The sequence below is a fragment of the Pogona vitticeps genome, chromosome 1 (assembly GCF_051106095.1).
Source record: "Pogona vitticeps strain Pit_001003342236 chromosome 1, PviZW2.1, whole genome shotgun sequence".
NCBI classification, from domain to species: Eukaryota; Metazoa; Chordata; class Lepidosauria; order Squamata; family Agamidae; genus Pogona; species Pogona vitticeps.
Window position 1 is genome coordinate 252307426 of NC_135783.1, and position 16444 is coordinate 252323869.

A 16444-nucleotide genomic window follows, 5' to 3' on the forward strand; every position below is an offset into this window, starting at 1 on the left:
CCCCCCCCCGGAAAAAATAATACTCTTTCGCTCTCTGAAATATTACCCCTTCCTGATCCTTTGCTATTCCCCACCCCACCCCCTGTACTCCCATCTCAATTCCTATTCCCATTGAAAATGAAACAAAAAAAGACTTCCCCCTTCCATCCAGCAATGCCCACAGCTTCCTAACGATGAAGGGAACTACACAGGAACCTTGGGACCATTGGAGTGTAGTTGGAAATGTTTAATTTCTGAAATAAGGTTGATGGTGACTATGACACCATCAACCTTACTTACCCAAACAGGATTTCAGCTGCAGGCAGCTTATGAACATAGAAATGCATATAGGTTCAACTCAAGTTCAAGTAGTTAATTTATTGCCCTTCTGGTGAGACATCTTTACAAAAGAAAGAGTCTCCAGAAGCTGGCATAAGAAACTCATTGCTGTATTAAAAAACAGAGAGAGAGGGAGAAGGAGAAGGCAGAAGAGTAGGAAGGAGCCTAACAGGCAATAGACGGTCTCCATTAGCTATCTGGTTTAATCCTTCCTTCCCTGGAGCTGTGGCATGTGAATATATAATAATATCCAACAGATCAAACCATCTATGGTGACTTCTTGGTTAACTACTGCCTACACATGTTTGTAAGAAAGAGTTTAACCCACATATGAATGAAGTAAGGCCATTTCTCTTGTGTCTGTGGTCATGGCAGGATATGTAACCTTGTAATATATGAGGCTGGATCTAGTTGAAGTCAATTTATGGAAAGGTGTGAGGGTTCGCTATTAGCCTCCAACTTTTGCTCAAATAAACCAGGAGACATTTTTAATCTAACATTTAAACTTGTGTTTATTTCTCTTGACAACAGTGTGACATCTCTCAATGGTTCTGTCTGCATCCTCTCCTGCAATATCAACAGGCCTTGCAGGGGCAACCATAATTCAGTATCAAACGGGTTCAAGGACTTAACTTCCCAGGGTCCAGGGACAAACGGGTCATAACTGGGAGCCTCAACTTCTGTACCTCTTTCTTTCGGTAGCAGTAGTGTCTCATCATTTCCATCTTCACCCCATATTGGATCTCCTTCTCCCATAAAATGTCCCCACGGTCCCAGAGGTGCATCTTCCTCTGTGCTTCCTCCGCTCGCCATGCCCGACGTGCCTCGGCTCCTCGGACCATCACCTCTTTCTCTTCTCTCAGCTTTCGCCTCCACTCCTGGGCCTCAGATTCGCCCCAGTATGAAGGTCGCTGAGGTAAACCTCTCCTGCGATGGTAATCTGCCTCTTCCCGAGGCACCTTCACCTTTTCCCATTTCCCCATCCAGGGATCTTCCACCCAGATGAGTTCCCAACCCCCCAGTTTGTTGTCATGGTCCCTATTTATAATCCCCATTCCCGCCTCTACTACGGCCCTCCCCTTCTCCTCCTTTCCCGCCAATTCCCTCTCCGTCTGCGTTGCCACAGTCAGACCCCGCAGATTTGTTTCCAGTTCCCGGGTGTCTATCCCCTGGTGTATCTTTCTTGGAGGGATTGGCGGCAGAGTGGTCTGCACCTCTTTAGATATCTTACTTGGGGACAACACTCTGACGGGAGCCTCTATGCTCTCGTCCTGCTTATCACAAAAGGACTACCAATAATTTAAAACATTGAAAAGAAGGAGGAGTCATTTGGCAACTTGAAACCCAACAAATTTACCACAGCATAGGCTTTCATGGGTTGCAGCCCACTTAATGAGATGCATAGTGAGTCAAATATAGAAGATGTAACACCCTGAGAGCCATCCGTGCTATGGTATTTCTGATTGCTACCTACAGGTATGAAAGCCAGGCAATGAAAGCCATCTAGGAAAAAAAAGAAAAAGAATAACACTTCATTCAACATGTGGGGCAGGAGGGGAGCTTTATGGATACCATGGGCCACCAGAAAGACTAATAAGCATGTAGTCGATCAAATTAAGCCTGAACTTTCCCTAGAAGTAAAAATAACTAGACTAAAGCAAACATACTTTGGGTATGTTGTGAGACGATACTATCTGAAAAAGATTAAAATGTTTGGAAAAGTTGAAGGCAGCATAAAAAGAGGAAGACCAAACATGAGATAGATTAACTCAAAAAAGGAACTCCAGCCTTGAGTTTGCAAGACCTGAGCATAACTGTTAATGATAGAACCTTTTGGAGACTGATCATTTGTAGGGTCTCCGGAAGTTGGAAGCAACTTGACAGCAAGTTATAGTAATAACAAGGAAATCAGAGGTGAGCTTACATGTATTACAGGGTAGTAAATTTAACCAAAAAAAATTGATAGTAATGTAATTTACCCCATTTGTGATATGTTTAATGATCTAGTGCAGTGGTGTCGAACTGTGGCCCTCCACATGTTCTTGGACTTCAACTCCCAGAAGCCTTCACCACCACCTCTGCTGGCCAGGATTTCTGGGAGTTGAAGGCCAAGAACATCTGGAGGGCCACAGTTTGACACCACTGATCTAGTGGCTGGTTTGCATAAGTGGCCTAAAGCCTTGAAACTTACAAGCACAAGCATAAAGGATATCAGCTGTGCTAAATATTATTTATTATTATTTATTTTATTTATTTATTTGTCTTTTATATCACCCATCTAGATAAATCTACTCTGGGTGGTTTACAATGCAAAAAGCAATAGAATTAAAAACATCATTTTAAAAAAACCTAAAACAAACAAACATAATCCAAGATGGAAAAAACAGGGGAAGAAATTACGTAATGTCAGGAGGGAAGGCCTGCCTGAAGAGCCAGGTCTTCAGTTTATTCTTAAACATTCCCAGTGAGGGAGCCAGGCAGATCTCAGGGAGAGGGATGTTCCAAAGGCAAGGGGCCACCACAGAGAAGGCCTGGTTTCTAGTATTTTTTCCTTCCGTACCTGTCTCGGAGTTAAGTTCCTTAGCCGCCCAGCCTGGCTAGAACAAGTGACACAGGTAGAACTAGGTGGAAGAAGCAGTCTGACAGGTATCAAGGTCCTAAACTGTTTAGGGCTTTATATGTAATCATTAGCACATTGAAATTGATGCCGAATCTAATGGGTAACCAGTGTAAGGCAGCCAGAATGGGGAAAAATGATAATTTTCACCCCAGTTAATAATCTGGCCTCCGTGTTCTGGACCATTTGAAGTTTCTGCATCAATTGCAAGGGAAGTCCCACATAGAGTGCATTACAGTAGTCTAATCTCGAGACTACGAGCACATGGACAAGTGTGGTGAGTGCCACAACATCAAGATAGGTGCGCAGCTGGGCATGTAAATGGGTGGTGCAGACCACAGACGTTACCTGGGATTCCATGGCAAGCGCCAGGTCAAGATGGACCTCCAAGCTGCGGACCACATTCTTTGTGGTGAGAGTCGCTCTCCCAAAAGAGAGGGAGCTTCCCACTGATGACAGGGGCACCCACCCTCAGGACCTCCATCTTGTCCAGGTTCAGCCTCAGTCCATTCTCCTGCATCCATTGCAAAACAGCAACCAGGCAGCGCTCAAGGGACATAACGGCATCCACTGCTGATGGAAAAAAGGAGATGTAGAGCTGAATGTCATCAGCATACTGATGACATGAGGCACCACACCCCTGGATAATGCCCCCAGTGGCCTCATGTAGATATTAAACTGCATTGGAGAGATGATCGAACCCTGTGGGACCCCACAATTGAGGAGCCACGGGGCTGAAACATTCTCCCCAAACTGGACTCTCTGAGAACAATCCTCCAAGAAGTCCCAGAGCAAAGCAAGAGCCAGACCACTGATCCTCAACTAGGAGAGCCTCCCCAGGAGGATACCGTGGTCGATGGTATCAAAGGTGGCTGAGATGTTGAGGAGAACCAACAAGGACATTTTGCCCCCGTCAGCCTCCCTCAATAGGTCATCCAGCAGGGTGAACAATGCGTTTCCATACCGTGGCGTGGCCTGAAGCCTGACTGGAATGGATCCAGGGCACTGGTTTCATCCAAAAGGGCCTGAAGCTGATTGGCCACCACTCTCTCTACTAGCTTGCTAAGGAAAGAAACATTGGCGACGGACCTATAGTTGCCAATGTGGTTCACCACCAAGCTCAGTTTCTTCCTGATGCCTAATGAGTGTCTCCTTGAGGGCAAGAGGAAGCTTGCCCCCGTGGAGAGACCCATTAATTATTGCAGTGGCCCATTCCGTTGTTGTAGGCCTGGCTGCTTTGATTAGCCAGGCGGGGCAAGGGAGGAGGTGGTGGGATGACAGCGATCAAGCACTTCGTCCACCTTTACTGAAATCACCAGGTGAAACTGAGTTTAATTCTCATCGGACATGATGATGCGCTGCATGTCTCGGCTCAATCTACTATTTTCAAATAGGGGGTTAGGTCCTGGCAGATGGCCTCCACTTTAGATTTAACAAATGCTGCAAATTGGTCAGGTGAGATGGTAAGGGGAGGCCAGTCATTATGACCAATTTTGGATAGATTGTGTACTATACAGAAGAGTTCCGCCTGCTGATTGGATGTTTCACTTATCTGGGCAGCAAATTAAACTTTCCTGGCAACCTTCACCTTGACAAGGTAAGGGTTAGACGCGATCCTGGCAGCTTTTAGATTATTTTCCATCAGGTTCTGCCTCCAAATGCTCTCCAGCCTTCTCCTGTTCCGCTTCATAGCTTGCAGCTGTTGGTCAAACCAATGTGCAGGTTGAGCTCTGCACTGGAGTGGGTGTTTAGGAGCGATCGTGTCCACAGCCTTGGTGGTGGTGGTGAACCAGCTGTCAACCAGAACCTCAACAGGCCAGCCAGATCAATCAGAATCCCTTGCATGGCATTCTGGAATCCTATAGGATCCAGTAGCCTACGAGGTCAGACCATTAAAATAGGTCCCTGCTCCCCACAGAGAGGGAGAGCCATTGTGAGGCTGGCTTTTATTAGGTGGTGGTCTGACCATGACAAGGGGACTGACCCAAGGATAGTCTCCATTGGGCCACACTCACTCTGCTTAGTGGAGAACATCCGGTCTAGCATGTGACCACCTATGTGGGTGGGGCCCTTAACATGTTGGAACATGTCCAAGGAAGCCATGGTTTCCAAGAACTCAAGAGCCGGTCTGGAAACCTCCACCTCCACATGGATGTTGAAATCACCCAAGACCAATAGCCTTGGGGATCCCAACAGAGCCACCGAGACAAAGTCCGCCAGCTCAGGTAAGGAGATGGCTGGATCACGGGGAGCACGGTATACCAGCAAGATCCCAATACCATCCTTGGTCCCAATCAACATGTGAAGGGCCTCCAGATCCGGCGTCGCCACAGCATAGGGCCTAAAAACCTCAAAAGTATTTCTATGAACAATGGCCACACCCCTTCAAGCTGGAGCAGTGCAGCGTGAAGCAGATGCTCATGAGCTTGTTTTGCAGAGTAAGAAAAACAAAAGGGAAACCCACACACATTGCAGCCTTTAGGTCTGCTTGTAAAACCTCCAGCTTGCCACACCAAAGGCTGAAAGTTAGTTACCCTGTCAGCATCTGTCTGTTACGACAGCATGTAGTGGGCTTGGGTTACATTTCTCATTGAATATGCATTCAGATAATAATGAACTACACTTTCTCTAGATATGTGAGGTTGTGATTATCACTGTGAGAAAAGAATCTTAGGGATACTGAGCAAATCACATCAAACAACCTCCCATTAAAAAGGCTACTAGACTTCAAGCTTCATCACTTAACACTTGCTGATAAGCTTTATCATTATGGCAGCTCCATAACACCCAGCCTTTCCTAGAATTACATACATTTTATGCAAATTTTATAATTATATGGTGTGTGCGGTATGTTTTCTAAAATATGACACTACGCAATACCATGGCTGCTGCTGCTGTTCTTTGTCACCTAGCTAGCTTCTTTACACATACGGACATAACTGTGGGCCATGTGATGGAGGCATGATTCTGAAGAAGTAGAAGTTGGAAAAGGCAACAGGGCTGTTGGATGCAGGCTGCTGAACAGCTAGGTGGAAGGTGGCACAAACTCACAGCAGGCCCATTTGTCCCTCTGAAAGTTCACCACAGGAAGTGTCCTATGCCAGTAATACTTAAGTATTTTTAGGTACAAGTTTGTGTAGAATGCCAGCTTCTTTTCTAAATGTTTGAGGCAGCCGCTAACAGGGATCCCTGATGTTTGGAGGATTTTCTTCACTATTTTGGAGGAAATAAGGCTTGCAGGAAGAAAGTCTCCCTCTTGCTATCCTGAACTGAAGGAGGAACTGACATAAAAGGAGTATGTGTAAAAACAGCAGTTGGGAATGTAGAACTGATTGATATTGAAACAGATCTGTGAGCAAGTTACATTCATCTCTGAGTTCATGGCCTTTCTCCAGTAAACTGATGTGGGATTGTAGATTAGCAGCCATGAAGAAATCTCTACTTTTTGCCTCCACTGATGGCATGCTTATATATATATTTAATTGTGCAGCTGTTGCAAAAAGGAAATCTCCAGTTCAAAGGAAACCCAACCTGAGTGGGTGTTAGAGAAGGCTTGCGAAGCATTGGCCCTCTCTTTTGCAGTATCAGCCTCCGGGTTCTTTTCTGCAGGAGCCTCCTTGCTGTGGATGAAGGTCATGTTGCAAAACAAAGATTTAGATCAGCAAACACTTCATAGAGGACTGCTAGAAATAAGTCTGTTTAATCTGATTCAGATGCCAGCCAATTCCTGTTTCTTATTCTGTTGTACTATAGATACTAGGGCTGGGACTTTCAGGAAAAAAAGAATTCCAAATCTGATCATTCAGTGGAAACCCTTGGCTGAATTATGAGATGGGAAGCCATTAAATGGCAGGTGGTAGAGCATCCGTTTTACCTCCATGATGTTCCCACACTGTTTCTTCATGCCTCTAAAAGGCCCCCACTTCGTGTCATAACCATTGCTTGTGATTTGCAACGGTGCATGGGGGAACACATCCTTATGGAGGCAGTCTCCATATACTCTTCAATGGGTCCTCATCCCATTTGGCATGGGAGATTCCCACCAAATTATAGGAGTGGGAGTTATTTCCCCCCAAAAAAGTCCCCTCTCTAATAGTTACATCGATCCTTTCCTTTCCTTTCCTTTCCTTTCCTTTCCTTTCCTTTCCTTTCCTTTCCTTTCCTTTCCTTTCCTTTCCTTTCCTTTGCAATTCTGTTCACACATGTGGAGGAGTGTTTTTAACCTAAAACTGCATATCCATAAATTCATGACCATGGAATGGGGGCAGGAGCAGAGCATGATGTTCCCGTCATGTGATGTCATGGCCAGGCTATTGTACTTTTGTCATATAATGTCATATAAATAAGTTTCACTGTAAGACACAGTAATGCTGGGAAAAGCTGGAAGTGGCAAGCTATGAAGGAAAACAAATATGGGATGAAATGACATAGGAAGGAAGACATAATTTGAGCAGGGCTATTGGAGGTCAGTAATACATAGGCTTGTTCATGCACATGACAACACCCCTGACTGCAAAGATAACAGCATTCGGTACAGTGGGGCCTCGACTTATGAACGTCCCTACATCCCTATTTTGAGTTACGAAAAGCTCCGGCTGCAAAATTTTGCTTCGACTGCCGGAGTTTCCATTTATGAACAGAAAAAGGCGGGGAATTGAAACCGTTGGTGGTGAAGAGGCTGCTTCTTCGCCCCCATGGTTAGGAAAAGGGAGGCTCAGCCTCCCGGGCTTCCAACACCGCCCTGACCACCGCGCCGGGTGCCAGCTTCCCGGGCGTCCAAACCCCCTCCTCTGCCCTATGCCTCCCATCCCCGTGGGGACCGGAGGCAGAGGGCAGCAGGTGCAGCTTTGGAAACCTGGGATTTTTTTCTTTGGCTGGAACGGATTAATCGGTTTTCAGTGCATTCCTATGGGAAATGGTGCTTCAACTTACGAAATTTTTTAGTTACATGGGTGGTTTATTTATTTATTTATTTATTTATTTATTTATTTATTTATTTATTTATTTATTTATTTATTTATTTATTTATTTATTTATATCCCACCTATCTGGTTGTGTCAGGACCACTCTAGGCGGCTAACAACATTAAAAAGTAATACAATAAAGTGTGGTTCTAATACACACTTCATTTCCCCCCACTTCTTTGGTCCTTAGAGGAAGTGTTCAATTTGCTAAAATTGTGAAGTGACTCTCTTCACAATATTGGCAAATTAAAAGAGGAAGTCTTACTTTGTTTTGTTTCCAGTGATCACACACACTGGAAATGGACCAAAACAGTGCAATCCTACCTGCACCAAAAAAGTAGAAGCCCCTGCTAGGGGCCAGAAAGATTCAAGTAGCAACACTCTAGGGTTGGGCTGGTTTGCTCCAACAAAAGATGTTGCCTGTTGGAGTGAACCAGCCTATCCCTGCAGTACATTGAGCAGCAGGCTAAATGCCCATGTAGCCAGACTCTAAGGTGGTTTCTCTTTCCCCTTCTCTTGCTCTTTGGATTTTGTAACTTTGGTCATCTCAAAACCTCTTCTATGGTCACCTGATATTTACATGTGGTTGCCTGGTATTTACATACAATATCCTTTCCATAGCTCCCTTTCAGTTATTGAACTGAATATTTATTTATTTATTTATTTACAATATTTTTTAGCCGCACCATCTTCCACACCTTGATTTGTAGGAGGTAATTAATTATCTCATTTATTTATTTTTAATCTCAGACCACACATACAGACAAACCTAAGTGAAGTAACAGCATGGTTTCATATGGGTGGAAGACAATTTTGTCAAGTCAGTAGAAGCTATATATAGGTACTTTATGGTACCTGTACTTGGATATCTACAATCAAAGCGTAGTCATAATGACTAGAAAATAAAGGGTACAGTAGCCACTCCCTTTAAGTGAAATTAATTCTAATTTGCAGCTTTTGACAACTATGTGGTTGGATTTAGTGGAAAGTGTTAATTGAAAGTGTTAATTAATCAGCAAGCATATCTTGATAACTAGGATGTGGGATTAAAAAAAAATTAGGAGACCTAAACATAAATCAGGAAATGTAAAAATGTAAATAGTCTCAACATAATCTATTTTGAGTCATGAGATGTAAATATATACATATGTATGTGTCTGAGTGTAAAAATATGTTGCATCTGACATATAGCGACTCCCATAGGCTATTCAACATATGTGAGACACTTAAGAAGTGATTTTACCATTACAAATCCATAAGGAGTTTCTGTGTCCAAGGGAGGTTTGAACCCAGGTCTCCTGGGTCCTGGTCTATCAACTACAACACACATACTCAACAAGTCAAATAAAAGGATAAAATATCTGATAGTGATCAGTACCCTTTCCTATATTTGATGGAATGTGGCAAATGATTAATCAGAAAACTGGACTCTGGCTTCTTGAATCAAATGAGTTTTAAGAACTGTCTGTCAAGACAGACATTTGTATGGACAATACTGCCCGAGACAAGCTGGTATCAGCCAGCCAAACAGGTTCAGCCGAAAAAGACATATAAGACATATTTCTAAACAAGTCATAATAATCAACTTCCCAGTTTGTGGGCGAAACTCACTTTTAAAGATTTTTTTATACATTGCAGTTGGGGTCAAACTACATACAGTATTGAACACAGCTGTATGCTTTTTCCCTTTCTCTCAGTTTGGTTATTGATAGTTTTAAAAGAAAGAAACAATAAAAGCTGCTTTGGAAGCGGCAAGTTTCAACAGGAAAACGGACTAGTTAACATTTGGTGTTCTGCTGATAAATTTCCTTGTTTAAAAATTCCTCCTCTCTGTTGCTTTTTACTTTGCATGTTGTGGCAGGATGTGTTTATGACTTGCAATGGAGCTAAGTGATCAGAAATAAATGTGACTTTCATGTCCTCTGTTGAAACTCACAATCTGAGAGACTAATTTTGATTTTTTTAAAATGGAAGAAGAGTTACATGTACAACTAATATGTAATTTGATACACAATATATTATATAGAGGGGTTTTTGCACTGTATGTTACATGATGTCAAGTTGGAAGTGACTAACAGTTACTCTAATAGGACTTGCAAGGCAAGTGAGATACAGTATTTAAATAATGATTTAACCAGTTCCCCACACACCTCATTAATTTCCATGGCTTTGTGGGATTTGAACCCAGGTCTCCTTAGTGTACTGGAAAGGAGAGCACCAGTACTATTCTATAAAAGGTACAGAATCTCTCTTTGCAGATATTGTATGTTTACAGAATGCGTTAATAACAACTATGTAATGTCTACTAAAGACCCATGGGCTGAATAGGAAGGACACTTCAATCTGTCACTTAGGTGTGGAGTGTAATCCCTTGTGTAGTATGCAGGCCACCTCAATAAGTCTATACAAATATTTGACTTTAGTGTTTGACTGATTTAGCAAAATTATGGCCTCAACTACGGGTCTAGGCTAGATTTCAACATAATATGTATGAACAGAATGTTGATTAAACAAACAAGCTCATTGGTTGTTGTAGGTTTTTTGGGTTGTTTGGCCATGTTCTGAACGTTTTTCTTCCTAACCTTTTTGCCAGTCTCAGTGTCCGACATCTTCATGTGAAGGTGTAGAAAAAGAGAGTGTGCCATCCGCAGAGACGAAAGTGGAAAAAGATGATGAAAAGAAAGAACAGCTGACTAGCAGCGAAAGTAACAAAGAAGAGAGGAAAGGGTTAACAGATAAGGAAGGGGAGTTAAAGCTGGAAGTGTGTTTGGCTGAAGGGGAGTGGGAGGAGTCAGAGGTGACAGTTGGTGGGGGATATAAGGATAAGGAGGGGTGGTGTGGTTTAGTGCTGTGGTGGAGGAGTACAAAAGAAAAAGGAGGGAAGAAAAACGACAAGCCTTTGAGAAGGTCCGCACCCAAGGTTTAATAAGAGATTTCCCTAACCTTCAAGTGGGCGGACTCTTGCCTAATCCCTCAACTCAAAGAAAACCACCACCTTATGGACCAGCGAAAGAGTGGAAAGTGATCGTGGCTCCGTGGGAAGAAGAGTTACAGCGAGAACACGATTGGAGAAGAGTTTGATGAGGGTCCTGATGAGAGGGGGTGGATATGGCACAAATGCTGTGGGACAATTTGTGCCATGAGGAGTCCCCCACCCCCTCAGTGGGGTTGCAAGAAACCCTATGGGGGCCAGCGCCGTTAACTCCTTGGGACTACATTCTAAGTTTAGAACATGTTAATGAGAGTTTATCACCCAGTTGTAAACCGTTGGAACCGTTGAAAGATGTGCTGGAGAGTGGAAGTGGTAATAAAAGTTCGATTGTTAAAGTTATAAGGACTCAACCCTTGTTATTTCCCGCCGACATGGAGGGGCCGCCTGAGGGGAAAGGCGAACTTTCTGACACTTCAGAGAACAGGAGTTAAAACTCTGTCTGTGTTCTGGTGTAGTGTGTTCGATAGTTGAGTATTTGTAGTTGTGGGATCCACTTTTTGTCCTTTTCAGGAGATTGGGTGACTATGGTTGTGACAGCCTCATCTCACATCACAAAGGAGGTGTCACGTCACTCTTACATACACACTTTACACGGTGCCACCAACCACACACATATCTGACTCCTCAGACAATAGTATGGATTTTAAAAATAAAATGATTGTTTATTGATACAACATAAGTAATAGTAAATCACTGTATTAACTAAAAAAGGCAATCAATATAATAAAGTATCCCCTCATACACTCTCACACACAGACCTTCACTAACACAGTACCTCATAACCTGCACATGCCCTAAGTCCCTAACAAGACCCTAACCAAGTCCCTATCTGACTCACACATCATTCACTCCCCTTTATATACCTTAGCTCCTCCCTCTGAAATCCCACCTCCTGTCCTGCTATAGGCAGATGAACTCCAGCCATAGCAATGACAGGCAGGTGACATCATCGCAGCCGTCACAATGGTGATCTGAGTGTTTTTTATTATGGGTGTATTGTTGTGATGGGGGGGAGATGATCTGTCACTGTGATTGATGGGTGTTGTTAGTCTTTTGTGTGCAGTGATCACTGGTCCTTGTGGCTGGGTAGAGTTCATTGAGCTTTTTGCAGGGTGCATTTTTCAGTGCTGGGAGCCAGGCTTTGTTGAGTTTTAGACTTTCTTCTTTTTTGTTGAAGCTGTGCTGGTGTTTGTGGATTTCATTGGCTTCCTTGTGTAGTCTAACATAATGATTTTTGGTGTTGTCCAGTAATTCTGTGTTTTGAAATAGGATTTCATGTCGACTGAGCAAATATCAAGCAGTGCTTCTAGACAACCCAGAACTTTGGCTAGTTATGAGCACGTGCCTTAATCCAGTGACCCTCCTCCCTACGCCCCGTGTAGGGGATGATCCTATTCTCCATGACTGTCCGCAAATGATTGAGGCACAATTTTCTAGTTGATCAGATTCAAAGGACTCTCCTTTGAGTAACCCAGATTTAGATTTTCTTTGTTGTTGTTGTTGTTGATGGTAGCAGCTTGATATGTAATGTGCAAATAGCCATTTATGCTGTACTAACAGCTATGGAAAATATCAAAGCTGAGCCCTTGGCCCCCACACCTCAGCCCCAAAAGTGAATTAATAAATAGCACTGACCCAAGCCCTATGTTTGGCTAAGGGCCAGAAGGTTAATATATATACAGACTCCTGTTATGCATTTGGGGTGCTCCATGCCTTTGACGGACTTTGGTGACAATGGAAGGTGAGGAAATAAAACATTTGGAGGAGGTCAAGAGTTTGTTGGAAGCTGTGCATTTGCTGACTAAAGTGGTGGTGATGCATGTCAAAGGACATGGGAAGGAGGAAGATTTAAAAATTAGGGAATAAGGTTAGCTGGTGAGACAGCACGAAGCACTGCTGAAAATGCCCCTATACCCGATGCGGCATTGGCCGTTGTCCTGGTTTTGGCCATCCCATTGCGTCCCCCCCCCCCGAGATATACGAAGCAAGAAAAGTGTAGGATTTTAGAGAAAAAGGGCACACTAGGCGAGGGGGGTGGTGGTTTTATTCGACTGATGGCAGAACATTTTCTGTGGGAGCTCCATTGACTTGTAACAGTAGGGCAAACAAAACTGCTGCAAATGCAGGGAGAAAAGTGAAGAGGATTTATATCAGGCACTTTGGCAAAGAATTCTGGTGCCTGGAGAACTGAATCACCTGGAAGGATCTGTATCAATCAACATAATGATCAATTATTTGGGACAGATTCCATATATAAATTACATTCTGATATGATTGTAATCTGCTGTAGTGGAGCCTACCTCCTTAAAAAGTTGTTCTTCTTCAAGTTCCAGTTAACCATTCCATTTAAGGAAAGCATTGTGCTCCTGCTCCCATCCTGGCTCCAATCTGTTTTCCTTCTCCTGTGGTAACATTTATTTCTGTGTGTTGTCAGCATTACTTCTTGCTACGTTTTTGGGATATGGTGGTGGTAGTGAGGGCTTTTGAATTTTTTTTTTTGTACCTTGGCATTCATTGGCATTCCCACAAGCTCATGGACATCCTCCTCCTGTTTCTCATCAACCCAGGTATACTGTAGCTACAATCCTGTTAGCATTCACCCACTGTGTTTGCATTAGAAGTCATGTAGTGTGGCAACAGACAAACTGTTTAATTGCATATCTACTGCAGCCTTGTCCCAAGAGCAAGACAGGTATCTTCTCTGCCAGAAGAAACCATACAATTTAATTATATGCCTTAGTGCTAAGGTGGGAAATATATACACCAGATATACAGTAGGTGTTCACTGCTGTTTCTTGGATGCATATAGTGAGTTTAGGGCCCTTTCTCTCATGGCTAATTGTGTATGCATCACAAACTTGCTCTCAAGGTTGTGCTCTTGTTGCAGAACCCAAACAGCAATTTGTAGTGAAATTTTATCGCTCCAACAGTGTTGTAGTTTGTTGTGTAGAATAAGGCAATGTATTGCTCGTGTCTATTTGAATATTGTTTATGATTTGTTCAGCCCACACCCCATAGACACTAATGTCTTGCCTGTAGTGGGTGTTTTGCTCCTTTTTTTAGTTTGTAGCAGAGACTGATGAGGCTTCAGATCCTGAGCTCCAACCTATTTGTTTTGTGGTTTCTTGTTGTGTGTGTGTTTTTTCCCCCTAACACATTGTACAATTACAATGATATCATAAGCAGTGATACATTTCTTCTAATTAAAGGTTTCCTTTGACAATCTCGGACTGCTTGTGGTTCACACACACAATGCAATGAAATCATATGCATCTCAAATTGCCAAAGGAAGCTTTTAACTTGGTGTTGCTATTATTCCCATTGCACATGTGGTGTTCCACAACAGGATTTCAGCCAGTATGGGTTTTTTTTTAACTTATTTTTCCCCTCAAGTATGGTGTACTTTCTGACCAGGAGGCATGAGTATAAAAATTTGTGAAATTGTGCTATTGCCCTTTGAAATAGCAGCTTGAGGGTATGTTGTGCAAAAGCTAAAGTGCAGTTTTGACTCATGGCACAAAAAGTCCCAAGGACTCACCTCCCCTCTCCTTTCTGGTCAGGTTAGCTGAGTCAGTAACTTTCCACATGAAAGCAGCAGTTAGAGGCAGACGTGAACTGATGTGAAGTAAAGAGGGAGGATGGAGGATAAAGTTTTAAAATCAGATTTTGGGAAGTTGCACAAAGCACATTCAGTTAGTATATTGACTCAGCCACCATATCAGTTCTCTTGTCAGCGTGTTTTGTATCTCTCCCCCTTCTCCCCAACTTGTGGCTTTGTGGCACAGCTTAAGTAGGATTTCTGTAATGAGGGAATGTGGCGGGAGGAGGGAAGTGTTGAACTCATACAAAGAAAGCTCCCTTGGGTCCTTATGGATATTGTCGTGCTTTTCATTCACACAGACACTGAGGAAGCGTCACATGACCTAAGGCTGAGTGCTGTTTGAGCCCTGGGGTCTGATTGGTCACTGGCTCCTTTTTTGAAAGCCTAGGTGTCCGTGGCAACGAGAAGCAGGTCAGCCATACTTTCTGGGCCTCTCAGAGAAGTGCAGGACGGGCAGAAGAAAGATCAGCAACAGATGCATAGCAGGCAACACGACTTTCTTCAGGTAAGTATAGGCTGTTTAGGTTGTGGTTTTTTCCCCTTCTTCCTAGTCAAACTTTCATAAGCAAATTTGTGTATTTCTGCTTAAATGTATTTTCAAGTGAAATGTAGTGTCAAATCTTGAATCTCATGCTTAGAGCATTAGAATTAGCCGTCTTGGTTTTTCTGTGCAAAGTTTTCCAAGGCACTGGTATATATCCTTGGAAATTGCACCTGTGAAAATATTTGTTAAGTCAGAGGGCTACTTTGCACATGCTATCTTGAAATTTTTTAATTGCTTACATCTATTTTAAATATTACATATATGTATCCTATTGGGTCGGAGATGACAAATAAAGATTGACTGACATGCCCATCTATAAAATGAGACAACCATGAGCTTGCTTCCAGAATTATATATCTTACTGTATATCAGAAATAAAACAGGTGGATTAGATTTCAGACTGTATGTTCTATATAAATGATTGAACACTAGAGTATTTCTCAGCTACATTGATTTTCACAAGTGGCTTTAGAAATAACTTAAAGGTGTTTAATATAGATCCAGATCTGAAGTACTTATATTTAACCTGAAAGTAACACCTTTTTAAAGCTAAACTTGATTCTGAGCATGTATAGTTATGATTATGGTCACAGCTATATGGAATACAACACTTGTTTTTCAGAGTATCTCTCTGATTTGCTGGAAATCAGTATACTGTACTTAGAAATTCTGGCATCTAAATGAGAATGATAGAGCAGCAGTATATATTTATGTATACATTTCATTATTAACGTATAGGGCCTTCCTTCCTTCCTTGAGGGAAGCCTGTCCATCTTCAGAGTGCAACTGGCACAGCACTGCAGCCAAGGGTAGCAGACAGACTCAGGACAAAAATGAATACCCATACATACATACATACATACATACATACATACAGACAGACAGACAGACAGACAGACAGACAGACAGACAGACAGACAGACATATGTGCCCTTATGTGTGTGTGTGCATAACATGCAAACAAGCAAGCGAGCAAGCTTTCACACAGACCCCTAGCAGAAGGAGAACATGGCTGGATCCTTACTCTGCTTCTGGTAAGCAGGCAGGCAGAAGTATGCTCATACCTGTGGCCTGAGTTAGGGTCACTTGTCCTAAGGGATGAGACAGCATTACCATTTCCCATGTTAGCTCTCTATCTTTCATAGCTTCAAACACATCTCTCTTTAGCCTCACACACATCTAGTATCAAAACTGGGCTGAAAGAAAAATGTTTTCACAAATGGAACACAGCAAGATACAGTGGGGTCTTGACTTGAGAACTTAATCCGTATTGGAAGGCGGTTCTCAAGTCAAAAAGTTCTCAAGTCAAATCTGCATTTCCCATAGGAATGCATTGAAAACCATTTGATCCGTATCTGCTCTTTTCCGTCCATAGAAACTAATGGGAAGCCGCTATACTGCCTTCGAC

At 42.9% G+C, this 16444-nt stretch overlaps 1 protein-coding gene across 2 annotated transcripts in view; it reads left to right on the forward strand.

Moving 5' to 3' along the window:
* The first annotated feature begins 8047 nt into the window (after window positions 1-8047).
* The window catches only part of RASSF7 (Ras association domain family member 7), a 132651-nt gene continuing 124254 nt past the window's right edge, over window positions 8048-16444 (forward strand). For both annotated transcript variants that reach the window (XM_072985605.2, XM_078383653.1), the window contains exon 1: window positions 8048-14997. The gene's annotated coding sequence lies outside the window, so the exon portion shown is untranslated. The remainder of the gene's footprint in view (window positions 14998-16444) is intronic.